The sequence below is a fragment of the Sturnira hondurensis genome, unplaced genomic scaffold (genome assembly GCF_014824575.4).
Source record: "Sturnira hondurensis isolate 20B ecotype Veracruz unplaced genomic scaffold, ASM1482457v3 Scaffold0010428, whole genome shotgun sequence".
NCBI lineage: Eukaryota > Metazoa > Chordata > Mammalia > Chiroptera > Phyllostomidae > Sturnira > Sturnira hondurensis.
In genome coordinates this window covers 11,370,907-11,383,523 of record NW_028083059.1, presented here as the reverse complement: position 1 = coordinate 11,383,523, position 12,617 = coordinate 11,370,907, and the positions used below count along the sequence as shown (strand labels likewise).

The 12,617-nt window shown below is 36.7% G+C and overlaps 1 protein-coding gene across 2 annotated transcripts in view; it reads left to right on the top strand.

Moving 5' to 3' along the window:
- Positions 1-12,617, top strand: part of NSUN3 (NOP2/Sun RNA methyltransferase 3) — a 106,601-nt gene that overhangs the window by 11,020 nt on the left and 82,964 nt on the right. The gene's annotated exons all lie outside the window — the stretch shown is intronic.

The window sequence follows — 12,617 nt, the reverse complement described above, 5'->3', positions numbered from 1 at the left end:
ATTTTTTGTAGAACCTTATGGACAAAGTCATTGGTCCATAAGGTTCTAAGGCAGTTTTTTATCCAATAGAAATATAATGGGAAATGTATATATAATTTAAAATGTTTTTTAAAAGGTTTTATTTATTTTTTAGAGAGGGGTAGGGAGAGAGACAGAGGGATAGCAGCATCAATGTGTTTCTCACACCCCCCCGACTGGGGACCGGACCCACAACCCAGGCATGTGCCCTGGCTGGGAACCAGACCAGCAACCAACCGTTTGATTCACAGGCTGGCACTCAACCACTGAGCCACACCAGCCAGGGCTAATTTAAAACTTTTGAGTAGTGCCTGTGGGGGCAAAAAACCCAAATAGCCCCCCCAGCAAACTAATAATCAAATTAAGAGATACAGATCAACAGGAAAAAAATGTCCAGAGTTTATTACAGATGGATATGCCAGTGGTGGTCATAAGATATGAGAGCCCAGAATGCGTTGGGCTGTTGAAGTATGTATGAGGGAGGACCCAACGAAACCAGAATTTATTCATAAAAATGTATCTATTTATTCTTATATGTTTAAACTCTGGTCATCTTCAAAGAACTCTCCATTTGATGCAATATACCTATTGAGATGTTTTTTCCACTGCTCAGAAGAGTTTTTAAACTTGTCAATTTTGATGCCTTTTAGTGCTTCTGCTGTTTTTTGTTTTGTGTCTTCCACTCCACGTTGGCAAAGTGTTGCCTTTTGAGGACTTTTTTTCATCCAGGGAAACAGCAAAAGTCACTCCAGGGAGATCAGGTGACTAGGGAGGGTAGGGCACTGGGGCCATGCCATTTTTGCTCAAAAACTGCTGAATCCTCAGCATGGTGTGGGCAGGTGCACTTGTAAATCACCCCTCATGAAATGGGCAGAAGTGTTGACAGAGTCTTCAAAAAAATTCACTGAAGCCAAACACAGCCTCTCACAACAATGCCAGCTGGTATACTATTACAGATGGGATCATAGAACTTTCACCTACAGGGGAAGCCTGTACTCCAGGGGCCTACCCTCCAGAAAATAATTCCATATTTTCAGGGGTCCCTTCTTGTATGTCGTTGTGAACAAAGGGGAAAGAGGGATCTGAGATTTCAAAAGAAGTTGGCAATTTACAGATAGTTGAGGAATAGCAGAACGCATTCTGCAGGCAAATTCTTACTAGAATCAGTGGGATACAAGGAGTAATTTAGTTAACAGGCCCCTGTTTGGAGCCCTCCTGTCTACCATACTTCATTCAAATTAGGCTAAGATGAATATGCAAAAATTTCTTATTTGAACCAGGCCTTTCCATGTGAATCTCAAGGGCAGGAAAAAGGAAATATCAGATATTTCTTCTGAATCTTAAAAGTCAATATCTCAAAAGTTAGTTTTAGTGTGGCAAATCTTTGGTCCGCTTCATCTCCTTAAAAAGGTAGAAAGAAACAGATTAAATTAATTTTAATAGTACATTATTATCCAGTACACCCCAAATTTTTTTCAGCATGTAATCAAAATAAAAATTTTAATGAGATATTTTGCATTCTCATTTTCATACAAAGTCTCCAAAATTATCATGTGTTTTACACTTATAAACACATTTCATTTTGAACCAGCCACACTGTAAATGCTCATAGATACATGTGCTGAGTGGGTGTAGTGTTGGACAATGCAATTCTAAAAGAGTTAAAAAAATTTTTTTAGAATTGATGTGAATTTTATTTTTATTTTTGTTAAAATATTTTTAATAGTTTACTTTTATTGTATTTTTTCCACTACCATTTATTGACCTTATACCCTCCAACACCTCCACCCACGCCTCTTCCCTTACAGTCACCACACTATTGTCCAAGTCCATGATTTCTTTCTCCTTTGCTAGGTTTCTTTATCCCCATCATCATCCTTCCCCCAGAGCTGTCAGCTTGCTCTCTGTGAGTCTGTCTCTATTTTGCTTGTTAGTTCTTTTGACTTGTCATTACTATTATTATTAGTACAAAATGATGAAATGTAATGTACATTTGCATAAATATTTGTTAAAAGTAATTAGTCAACATTCATCATAATTATTTCCCTGAGGAGGCCATGGGACTTTAAAAAAATTACTTCAGGTTTCCCTGGGTGAATTACGTACAGCTGGAAGAGGCAGGGTTTGCATCAGTTATGTCTGTTTTTTGTTTGATGGTTTGTTTTTATAGATGCAAATGCTTTTGCTCACATGGATAAGAAATGGAAATAGTGGGAGTTGTGTGATATAGTTGTTTCACTAGTTTTTTAAGCTCCTGAGTTATAATCTTAAATCACACAGTTATCTTTCATCAAGCCTTATTTTAATTATCAACTAGCTGAGCATTCTGTGGGTTCAATTTTTTGTTTGTTAGTTTTGTTGAAGGCAGAGGATTGGAGCCATCTTAATTACTGAAGTCTGTGTTTATTGCTTAGTTGTTAAAATCATTCACTTTCTCAGCCAAGGCACTAATGTGTTGAACTTTGGCGATGTGGAGGTTTCTACATCCTGGCACAATTTTCAGTAATAAGATACTAGATGGGTGGGAAGTTTGCTCCTCATATGTGAAGTTGCTGAAAGACCATTGTGAATGGAAGTGTCCTGACTCAAGGCTGGCTTCTCCTCCTCTAGGAAGTTGATCTGAAAATTGATTGTTTTAAAAACTGCCCAAGCCCACAAATTCAGTAGAAAGTTGTTTGTGTCCCCAGGCCACGCATATCCCAGTTTGAAGACTGCTAACTTATATCTCCATTTGAGAGCATTTCTGTTGGAAAAGACTATAAAAAATTTTATGAGAACTGTGAATTCAGTTGTACTAGGCATTGGTACAAATATATCAGTTAACTGTGTATTTAGGAGAAAACAATCTGTGTGTTTCAGAATTGTGGTTAAAACTCTGATTGTGAAGGTTGCTGTATTGTATATAAGAAATAACAAGAGATTATTTTTAAAGTATCTTACGATTTTTAGAATTTGAGCTGAAGCTTTACGGAATCATGTGTCATAGGAGTGCTGGTCTTTCACTCTGTGTTCCTTACAGCATTCTTATTTCTCTCTGACATTCGTTTTGAAAGTAGAATTTTTAGTATTGCAAAAGATGGAAGAGAAATATCAATTTAGGACACCATTTTGAAGACAAGGCATGTTAATCTTAAATTATCCTTATTAGTAGGCTATAAATATTTTACATGCTTATGGTAGGGAAGGTGATTTGAAGGTGATTAGGAACCCAAAGGCAAACTGCTATATTCTAGGACTTTGAATTGGAGAAAAATCTTCCTGTNTTGAGCTGAAGCTTTACGGAATCATGTGTCATAGGAGTGCTGGTCTTTCACTCTGTGTTCCTTACAGCATTCTTATTTCTCTCTGACATTCGTTTTGAAAGTAGAATTTTTAGTATTGCAAAAGATGGAAGAGAAATATCAATTTAGGACACCATTTTGAAGAGAAGGCATGTTAATCTTAAATTATCCTTATTAGTAGGCTATAAATATTTTACATGCTTATGGTAGGGAAGGTGATTAGGAACCCAAAGGCAAACTGCTATATTCTAGGACTTTGAATTGGAGAAAGATCTTCCTGTCCTTACATCAAGGGCAATGAACTACAGGCAGTGTTCCAAGTAAAGAAGCTTTTCATCTAAGTAGGACTAATGATAATGCTTTACTAAGGAGTCCAGATGTCTTCATGCTGATGCTCAAATCCCATATTAGGTTAGCTACAGTGCTTGAATTTGGAATGCAGAAGCAATGCTAATCAAAGCATTTATAAGCACAACTTAAAACGATGGCTTTGCTTAATGGGCATTTATACACACATTCCTCTAGATTAGTACTGGCCTTTTTTCTGGGCCAAGAGGCTCAAGCTTTGAATAATTAAAAAGCTTATGTTTTAGGTTGATTTAAAAAATTATTCTACTTCTCTCTTGGTCCACCTGCTCCTGTTATCAGTGGAAGTGGGGTTCCTGAGGTGTCTAAAGGAAAAGAATTTACTGACACCTACGTGGAAGGATGTGGCTCTGTAGTATGATTTATTGAAGATGTACAATTAAGGGAATTGCCCCCCTGACTTCCTAATGCCCTATATTTCTCTGTCTTACCGTGGAAAAAGTCCATACTTGTCCTTAGCAATGCCAAGACAAAAACCAATGTCCAGACTTTTTGCCGTATATTAAAGCTTAGTACTTTGGAGACCTCACGAAGCTGCTAAGCAGTCTCAGACCCCATCCAGGTAGCTTAGCTTGGACTTTGCCTGATCTGGTGGCAAAGTCCACATGATGATGGAGAGAGTGGAGAGAGAACATGGGAATACACAGGGCCAGTGCATTACCAAGTGGGTGAGAAAGAGCAAGATAGCTTCTTTGTTCTCTTGGGATATTAGCTTGGGCTTGGGACGGACCAGTTGCATTTTCAGAATGACCAATCAATTTCCCAGGCCTTCATGGGCTTGGGGTGGGTTTATACCTCCTAGTTAGACTGATAGGCCTCTGTGGTCTAACACCTCTCCCTACATCCTCCCAACATTCTGGAGAGCTAGGATCTCTACTGACAGAGCTAGGATCTGAACTCAGGTTTTTGCTCACATGTTAGCTCTTGCCTCTGTTCAGCAGTCTCCATTGTTACTCCAGCTGTTACTCACCTGCTGTGTTGTCCAGCATCTTCCGTTAGACAGCTTTTTGAGGCTTACTTTTGTATCAGTAGTAGCTAGCACTGTTCCCATTCTGTAACAAGTGCTTAATAAACCAGAATCTTAACATGTTTATACTCTCAGGAGTATTTTAATCTGTTTTCTACCACTGCTTAACAAATTCATTATTACTGTTTTAGTTTTTTTTGTGTGTGAATTTATTACACTGTTTCCAGGTAGCTCAGAGAATCTTACAGCCTTTACGGCAGTTTTACTATGTGGATAATATCATTGTTTCAATTTTTACATTGGGAAGGACATATAAAACAATCATATTTTGAGGTATCTTCATACTACTTTACACAGTGGCTGTACCAGTCTGCATTCCCACCAACAGTGCATGAGGATTCCTTTTTCTCTACATCCTCACCAATATTGTTTGTTGATTTTATTTTATTTTTTGATTATAGCTATTCTGACAGGTGTGAAGTGATACCTTATTATGATTTTAATTTGCATTTCTCTGATGATTAGCGACATTGAGCATCTTTTCATATATCTATTGGCCTTCTGCCTGTCTTCTTTGGAGAAGTGTCTATTCAAGCCCTTTGCCCATTTTTATTTGTATTTTATTTATTTTAAAGCTTATATTTATTTATTAATTTTTAGAGAGAGGGTAAGGGAAGAAGAAAAAGAGGGAGAGAAACATTAGTGTACGAGAGATACCTAGATCAGTTGCCTCTCACACCCCTCCCAACTGGGGACCTGGCACACAACCCAGGCATATGCCCTGATAGGTTGTCGAACCAGTGACCTTTAGGTTCACAGGCCGGCACTCATTCTACTGAGACACACCAGCCAGGGTTCCTTTGCCCATTTTATAATTGGTGCATTTGTTTTGGTGTTAAGTTATATGAGTTCTTTATAAATTTTGAATATTAACCTCTTATCAGATGTGTCATTGGAGAATGTGTCCTCTCGTTCAGTGGGTTGACTTTCCATTTTGGTGATGGTTCCCTTTGCTGTGCAAAAGTTTTTTAGTTTGATGTGGTCCCATTTGTTTATTTCTTCTTTTGTTCCTCTGCCCTGAGGAGGGACAGCAGAAAAAGTATCCCTACTAGAAATAGCCAAGATTTTACTGCCTATGTTTTCTTCTAGGAGTTTTATGGTTTCAAGTCTGATATTTAAGTCTTTAATCCATTTTGAGTTTAGTCTTGTGCACAATTTAAGAAGGTATTCTAGTTTTACTCTTTATGCATATCTGTCCAATTTTCTCAGCAACATTTATTGAATAGAGTGTCCTTACCCCATTGTATATTCTTGCCTCCTTTGTCAATAATTAATCGGTGATAAAGGCATGGGTTTATTTCTGTGCTCTCTATTCTATTCTATTCCACTTTCCATATACCTGTTTTTAAATTGAAAATGGAACTGCTTTATGGCCCAGTGATTCCTCTTATAAGAATGTATTTGAAGAAACCCAAATTTGAAAGAAATAAGCACCTCTATGTTCATTGCAGTGTTATTTTCAATAGTAAAACTTTGGAAGCAGCCAAGTGCCCGTTAGTAGATAAGTGGATTAAAAAGCTATGCTCCATTTACACAATAGTATACTACTTGGCCATAAAAAAGAAGGGAATCTTACCCTTTGTCACAGTGTAGATGGACCTGGAGAATATTATGCTAAGTGAAATGAGCCAGTCAGAGAAAGACAAATACCATATAATTTCATTTATGTGGGGAATCTAATGAACAAAATGAACTAACAAACAAAACAGAAACAGGCTCATAGACACACAGAACAGACTGACAGCTCTCAGAGGCGAGGGAGTATGGGTGCTTGGTGAAAAAAGAAGGAATTAAACAAACAATAAAAACCTCATAGGTAACAGTATGGTGGTTATCAGAGGAAAAGAGGAATGGGGGAGGCAGGAGAGGTTAAAGGGGGATAAATGGTGATGGAAGGAGGCTTGACTTGGGATGGTGAACACACAATACAGTAAACAGATGGCATACTGTAGAATTACACCCTTGAAACCTATACAATTTTATTAACCAATATCACCGCAATAAATTCAATTAAAAATCTCATTATGGCCAATGGATCTAGGGAATAATTTGCAGAACTGAAAATAAACATTTTTTTCTAAGTTAGGTGTACTAAAATAAGTTAATGAAACTTATAGTTTTAGGTCCTTTTCATGGACAAAAGCTGCCATGTACTGATGTGAGGCCTTAATGACTCAGGAATTTGTTAAATTCACCCACTTTATTCCTTAGATGAAAAAATACCAAGATTTCATTTGTTTTGATAATCTAAGCATGAAAATCATTCTATGTCAGTGTATAAATCTTAGTAGCGACATGAAACTTGGGTTGTAATGCCTTATAGTGCATGCTTTAAAAGTTTAGCCAGCTGATTTTCAGTTGTAGTAATTTAAGTATTTTTATTATATTTATGTAGCTTTATTATTATGGCATTTTTCAAATCAACTGTGCCATATTTAGTGAGTACATACTATGTATAGGGCATTGAATGGTAGATACAGAGCCATGAGGGATATAGCAATGACTAAGACTTCTGTTTCGTTAGGTATGACAGACTCAGTACCATAACCAACCCTCCTGCTGAAAACCACCAATAAACATAGGATATAATATTAAAGAAAAATAAAAAATGTTTAAATGTTTTAATCATCTCCAAATACTTGGTGGCCAAAATCTAGAAGATAGTGGGGACCTAGAAGGTACATTGATCATTGAATTCGGCCTTTGGCTTGACCACATTTGTTTAACCTGAGAAGCTTTCATGTTGATTTTTTATTACTTCATTAAATGCAGGAATAGAAGACTAAGCCAAAGCCTGTCCAAGTAGAGCATATAAGATTAAGTTAAATAAAAGTGCTTTCTGTCCATGTATGGTAAACTAGGAAGTTGTCCTCTCGAAGGACTGAAATGAAAACTGTCAATTTTGATGGTGGGGAAGACAAGAAATACTCTCTAAAATTTTGTAACCACAATTAAGCCAATATACAGAATTATAGTGAAGTTGCAGAATACTGAAAATAAAAAGACCTTAATTGCAGCCAGCGAAGACATTTTATCTTCAGAGAACAACAAGACTAAGAGTTCACAGTTGAGTATAACAATGGAAACCAGCATTTAGAGGAATGATATTGTCAGTGGGTTAAGAAAAGATAACTGCAAATCCCAAAATATAGTCAACTAAATATCTGGGAAAAGCAAAAGTGAAACAGACTTTTCTTTTACATAAAGAGAGAGCATGTCAGAGTTTGCCACCAGCAATTCTGAGGGATGTATTTCAGGAAAAAAGGAAGTTCTGTCTCAGTTGGAAGATAAAAGATACCAAAAAGTGAAGAGCAAAGAAGGTGGAAAGAACAAAGAAGGTGGAAAAATCTAATAGGCATTGACTATAGAAGCCAATGATAATAGTGTTTTGTGCAGTTAAAAAATGTAAGCCCAAGTAAAACCCACATATATGAGGTCTGTCCAGAAGGTATCCATCCATGTAATATGAAAAAGAGACATTTATTGAAGAAGATACAACATACAAGAAACATTGTACATAGGACCATGATGCCTCAGTCCCCTTCACGGTAGGCACCTTGGGACCTCACAAAGTTCTCCCATTTGCCATGAGCTTCCCCCTTGTGCTTTCCTGAATCTCATGAATGGTCTGAAATCTCTCCCCTTCAAAGGTGATTTTACTTTGGGGAAAAGCCAGAGGTAGCAGAGTACCAAATCTGGGCTGTAGGGGGTGATTTGATGTTTCACCCAAAGATTCTACATGAGGTGTGATGCATGAGCACGTGCATTGTCGTGATGAAGCTGTCAATCACCAGTTGCCCATAGCTGCGGCCTTCTGAATCATCCAAACAATTTCTGCAGAGGAATGTTCAAGCTTAACTCAAAATTTGATGCAGACTCATTGCTCTACTCACTCAGTCATTCTGAATGTAAAGGCCACACAGTACACATGCTCACTCAGTGGCGTCTACCATACCCCCACTGACTAGTACAGTGAAGTCATCATTGTTCACAAATGCACATTCCAGTCCACTCACCTTGGCTACCAGATTACATCTATGTCACCCAAACCATTCTCATTATATTAACAATAGCTGGACTTTTTCTGGACAGACCTCATATAATAACAATAGTTTCTTATTTGGGAATTATTATAAGATACTTGTATCCTTTAGGAAAATGGTGAAGATTGACTTAATTTAGATTTTTTTCTTTATATATCCATGTTAAAATCTTCAGAGTTACTACTAAGAAAATAGGAATAGAGTGTAAAATATTTAAACCAAAAAAGGGAGAAATGAAATTGAAGATAATTAAGGCATGCTTTCTTCCCCACCCTCAGTATCTGGTAAGGAGTGACTTCAGAGGGCTCTCTTGGCGCTAGTTTATGGACCACACAGATTTGTATGGCCTCACATTTCTTCCCACCCTTCATCTCAAAATAAGCTGATTTGGATTGTCCCCCGACTGGAGAAACACTACCTGCAGGTGTATGCTGCTGTGGTACCACTGCCATGAATTGAGGAGCTGCTAATGTGTGCCAGCTGACAAGCAGAGGTTACCAGCCTGAGAGTTTGCTATACCTCACTTTGGGGATTCTCTGGCTTCCTTAGCATTTGCCTGGAAGGGCCTGGTAACACAAACCTAAAGCGTGTGGGAGTTATCAACACTTGGAAGGGACTATTAACCAATGAAAGGCAGGAGAGGGGAAGAAATCAGCAGATTGTTCTTTCTTGCTACTCTGCTAAACCTCACAGTTTCTTCCAAGCTCATTAATTTCAAGCTATAGACCTATCTTGACAGAATAAGCAAAGTTTGATTGAAAACCCTCTTACATTAGTGCTCCCTCCTTGAATGATTCACTTTCTTTGTCTTTTTTCTTTCACTCATGCTTTCCTTTTGGTAACAGAAAGATTTGTCTTAGATTGTGTTCTAGTGATGCCAGGCTCGGATAAGAACTTTTACATACCTACCCATAAGCTGCATTAGTGAATCCTCCAAAAACTATCCAAAATAAACATGTAAACTACATAATAAAAATTTTCCTGCCTGTGCAAATGCAGCTTTAAGTTTATTTTCTGCTGCTTCCTTCCTTTCAAACAAAATTGATGCCATCTCATGAGCTCTTGCCATATAGAAATTTGGAGTCCTGAGAGGAGAAAAGCAGCACATATAGACACCTCTCACTAAGATAAAATGGTAAGTCTACAGTAGAGGTGCAAAATATGTTTGAGAAATGAACTACTTAGTCAAGTCTGATGGAACACAGAGTGTGCTGGTGAAATAGTGAGACGTTAAAATTGAAAGGTTGTCTTAAGGTTTCACTATTACAGACCTAGAATTAAAAGCTAGGTGTTTGAATTTTATTTAGTGGATGATGGGAAGTCAATTGAAAGTTTTTAACAATGGAGCAACAATCAGAAGAAAACAACACATATATAGATATATAGAGATATATATACACACACATATTTGTACATACATATATGTACTTGAGCAAAGTGTTTACAAAAATTTTACCCCTCTACATTAGAATTTTGCCTTTAGTTCTATTGCTTTGTTTCCCTAGTAACCAGACAGATTATCACTGTGTTACCAGGCAACACTGCTTATGATAAAAATGATGATAAAAATGACCCTAATTGGTAAAATGCATGTGCACTGGGAGAAAGAATAAATACACCCTAGAGGAGTTCACCGTACTTTGAACTCTTCTGAGTGCAGTGATTCTTGTAATTGAGCTTGTCCATTGTGGGACCCTGGAAGCTGTGCCTGTGGAGTTGTTAGGAGAGGTGTTGGCATGACGTGGTGGCACCTGTGGGATGTGAGGCGGTTAAGTTAGGACAGCTCCTTCACCTGCTCAATATCATCTTCTTGAACCTGCATGACCATTTGTGTGAACCATCAGGCCTTCCATGAAAGAGGAATGTCTCACCCTGCCCTCTTGGTTAAGCCGTGGGTCCTTTCTTGTGTAGGCTGATGACAGTTGTGATCTGCTTGAATGTTTAGTTTAATCAAAGAAAAATCTAATAGTGAAAAGACCACCTTAAATAAGACCCAAAATCTAGAAATTATAATGGTGATATGACTGACTACTAAAAAACTGAGAAGCTTGTATAATAAAAAAGATACTCCAACTAAATTCAGAAGACAATTTAGGAAACACTTACAAATCAGATGGCAGATAAAGGATTAATATCCATAACATATGTCTTACTTGTTAATAAGAAAAATATAAAGAGTGCAATTTAAAAAAGGGCAAAAGATAAGAGTAGGCACTTGACAGAAAAGCAAAACCAAATGGTAAATAGGCAAATGAAAAGATGTTCAGTTGTTGAGATCGAGGGTTATAATACAGCATCACATTCCATATCAGACTAATAATAACACTTTTGGGAGTTTAGTGGAAGGACATGGTAGTATTTACTAAAACTAATAATTTCCCTACCCAAACCTATCCATTCCTCTGGTACTATCCCCTGATAATAAAAGCACATCATGAAAATGAACAAATACATTTATTGAATGATATTACAACAGCGTGAATGTCCAACTATTGGTAATAGTTGAATAAGATGACAAGTCTATTCCATGCACAGCTTAGCAGCCTTTAAAAATTGTATCTCTGCCAATTGACTAGATGGTAGTTGCTTTAAAGTGTTGGCATATGTGGAGAGTAACTGGGCAGAAAAGTGTGTAAATATAATCCTGAGTATAAAAATAATTATATAAGTTCCTTTTGATGGAGGAATTGGGCAGTTAGTGGACAGGGTAGATGAAGAATGAGGTGAAAAAAATGATATCACAAATACATCATTCCATTCATGTAAATTTTATCTGCTGGTATATAATGAAGAGCTGCAGTATGGTCATTTATCAAAATGTTAAATGGCAGGTATATAAAGACAGTTTCTGGTGATTTTTTATATTTCCTTTATACTTTAATTAGCTTTTAGGAAATGTGCTTGTATTTAAATGTAGTATAACTATGTTATATAATTTATAGTATAATAAATATATATTCAAATAAAGAAAAATCAAAACATCTTTTATTAGGGACAGAACTATTTGCTAAGAACTACTTTGCCTTCCGTAAAGTAGTTTCCCCTTCTCCACATTTTCTCTTTCTATGGTTTCAGTTACTCGTAGTCAACCATGGTCTGAAAATATTAAATGGAAAATTCTAGAAAGAAACATTAAGTTTTAAATTGTGTGCTATCTTGCATGTAGCACACCATTGTGATATGTACATCACAGTAGATGTGCCTTATCTTTCCCCATCCTGCTCCAGATGTTTAGTATGACCATGTGTTTAGCATGACCGTGCTGTGTATGGTACCCACCAAAGTCTAACATCTCATAATCTGAGCCCATGTTTTTCTAACCACAGTGCTAGTTGCACTTTACATGCTTTTTTCTGCACACTGCATATCTTCCTTTATTTAAAATGAAGGTGTTCTATCTTGTATGGAGCTCAATATATTTGATAGATTGTGTCATTTACCCTTAAAAGCTTTAGGATATTCTGAATACTGAGGTATTCATTGTATATTATAGGTTTTCACCTCTAAAATTAAATTTGGATGAGCAAATATTGAGAGCTTCTGACAAGCTACCATATTTTGCCATATACAATGTTCATTTTTTTGCCTAAATTATTTAGGGAAAAATAAGGATGTCTATTATACATGGGTATAATGATTTCATACTGTGGACATAATAATCCCATGTATAATACACACCAAAACATGGGTTGTGTCATACATGGGAACACATTATGCATAGCAGAGTATGGTATATATGCAAAACTATAATGTTTTATGTAGTATGTGTTTATATTTTTTAAGGATAAGAATCATAATATTTACCTCTGAGCCCTATTTTTACATAATTATATTTGTTTTTGAAATTTATTCAATCAAAAGTAAAATTTAATGATTTTATTG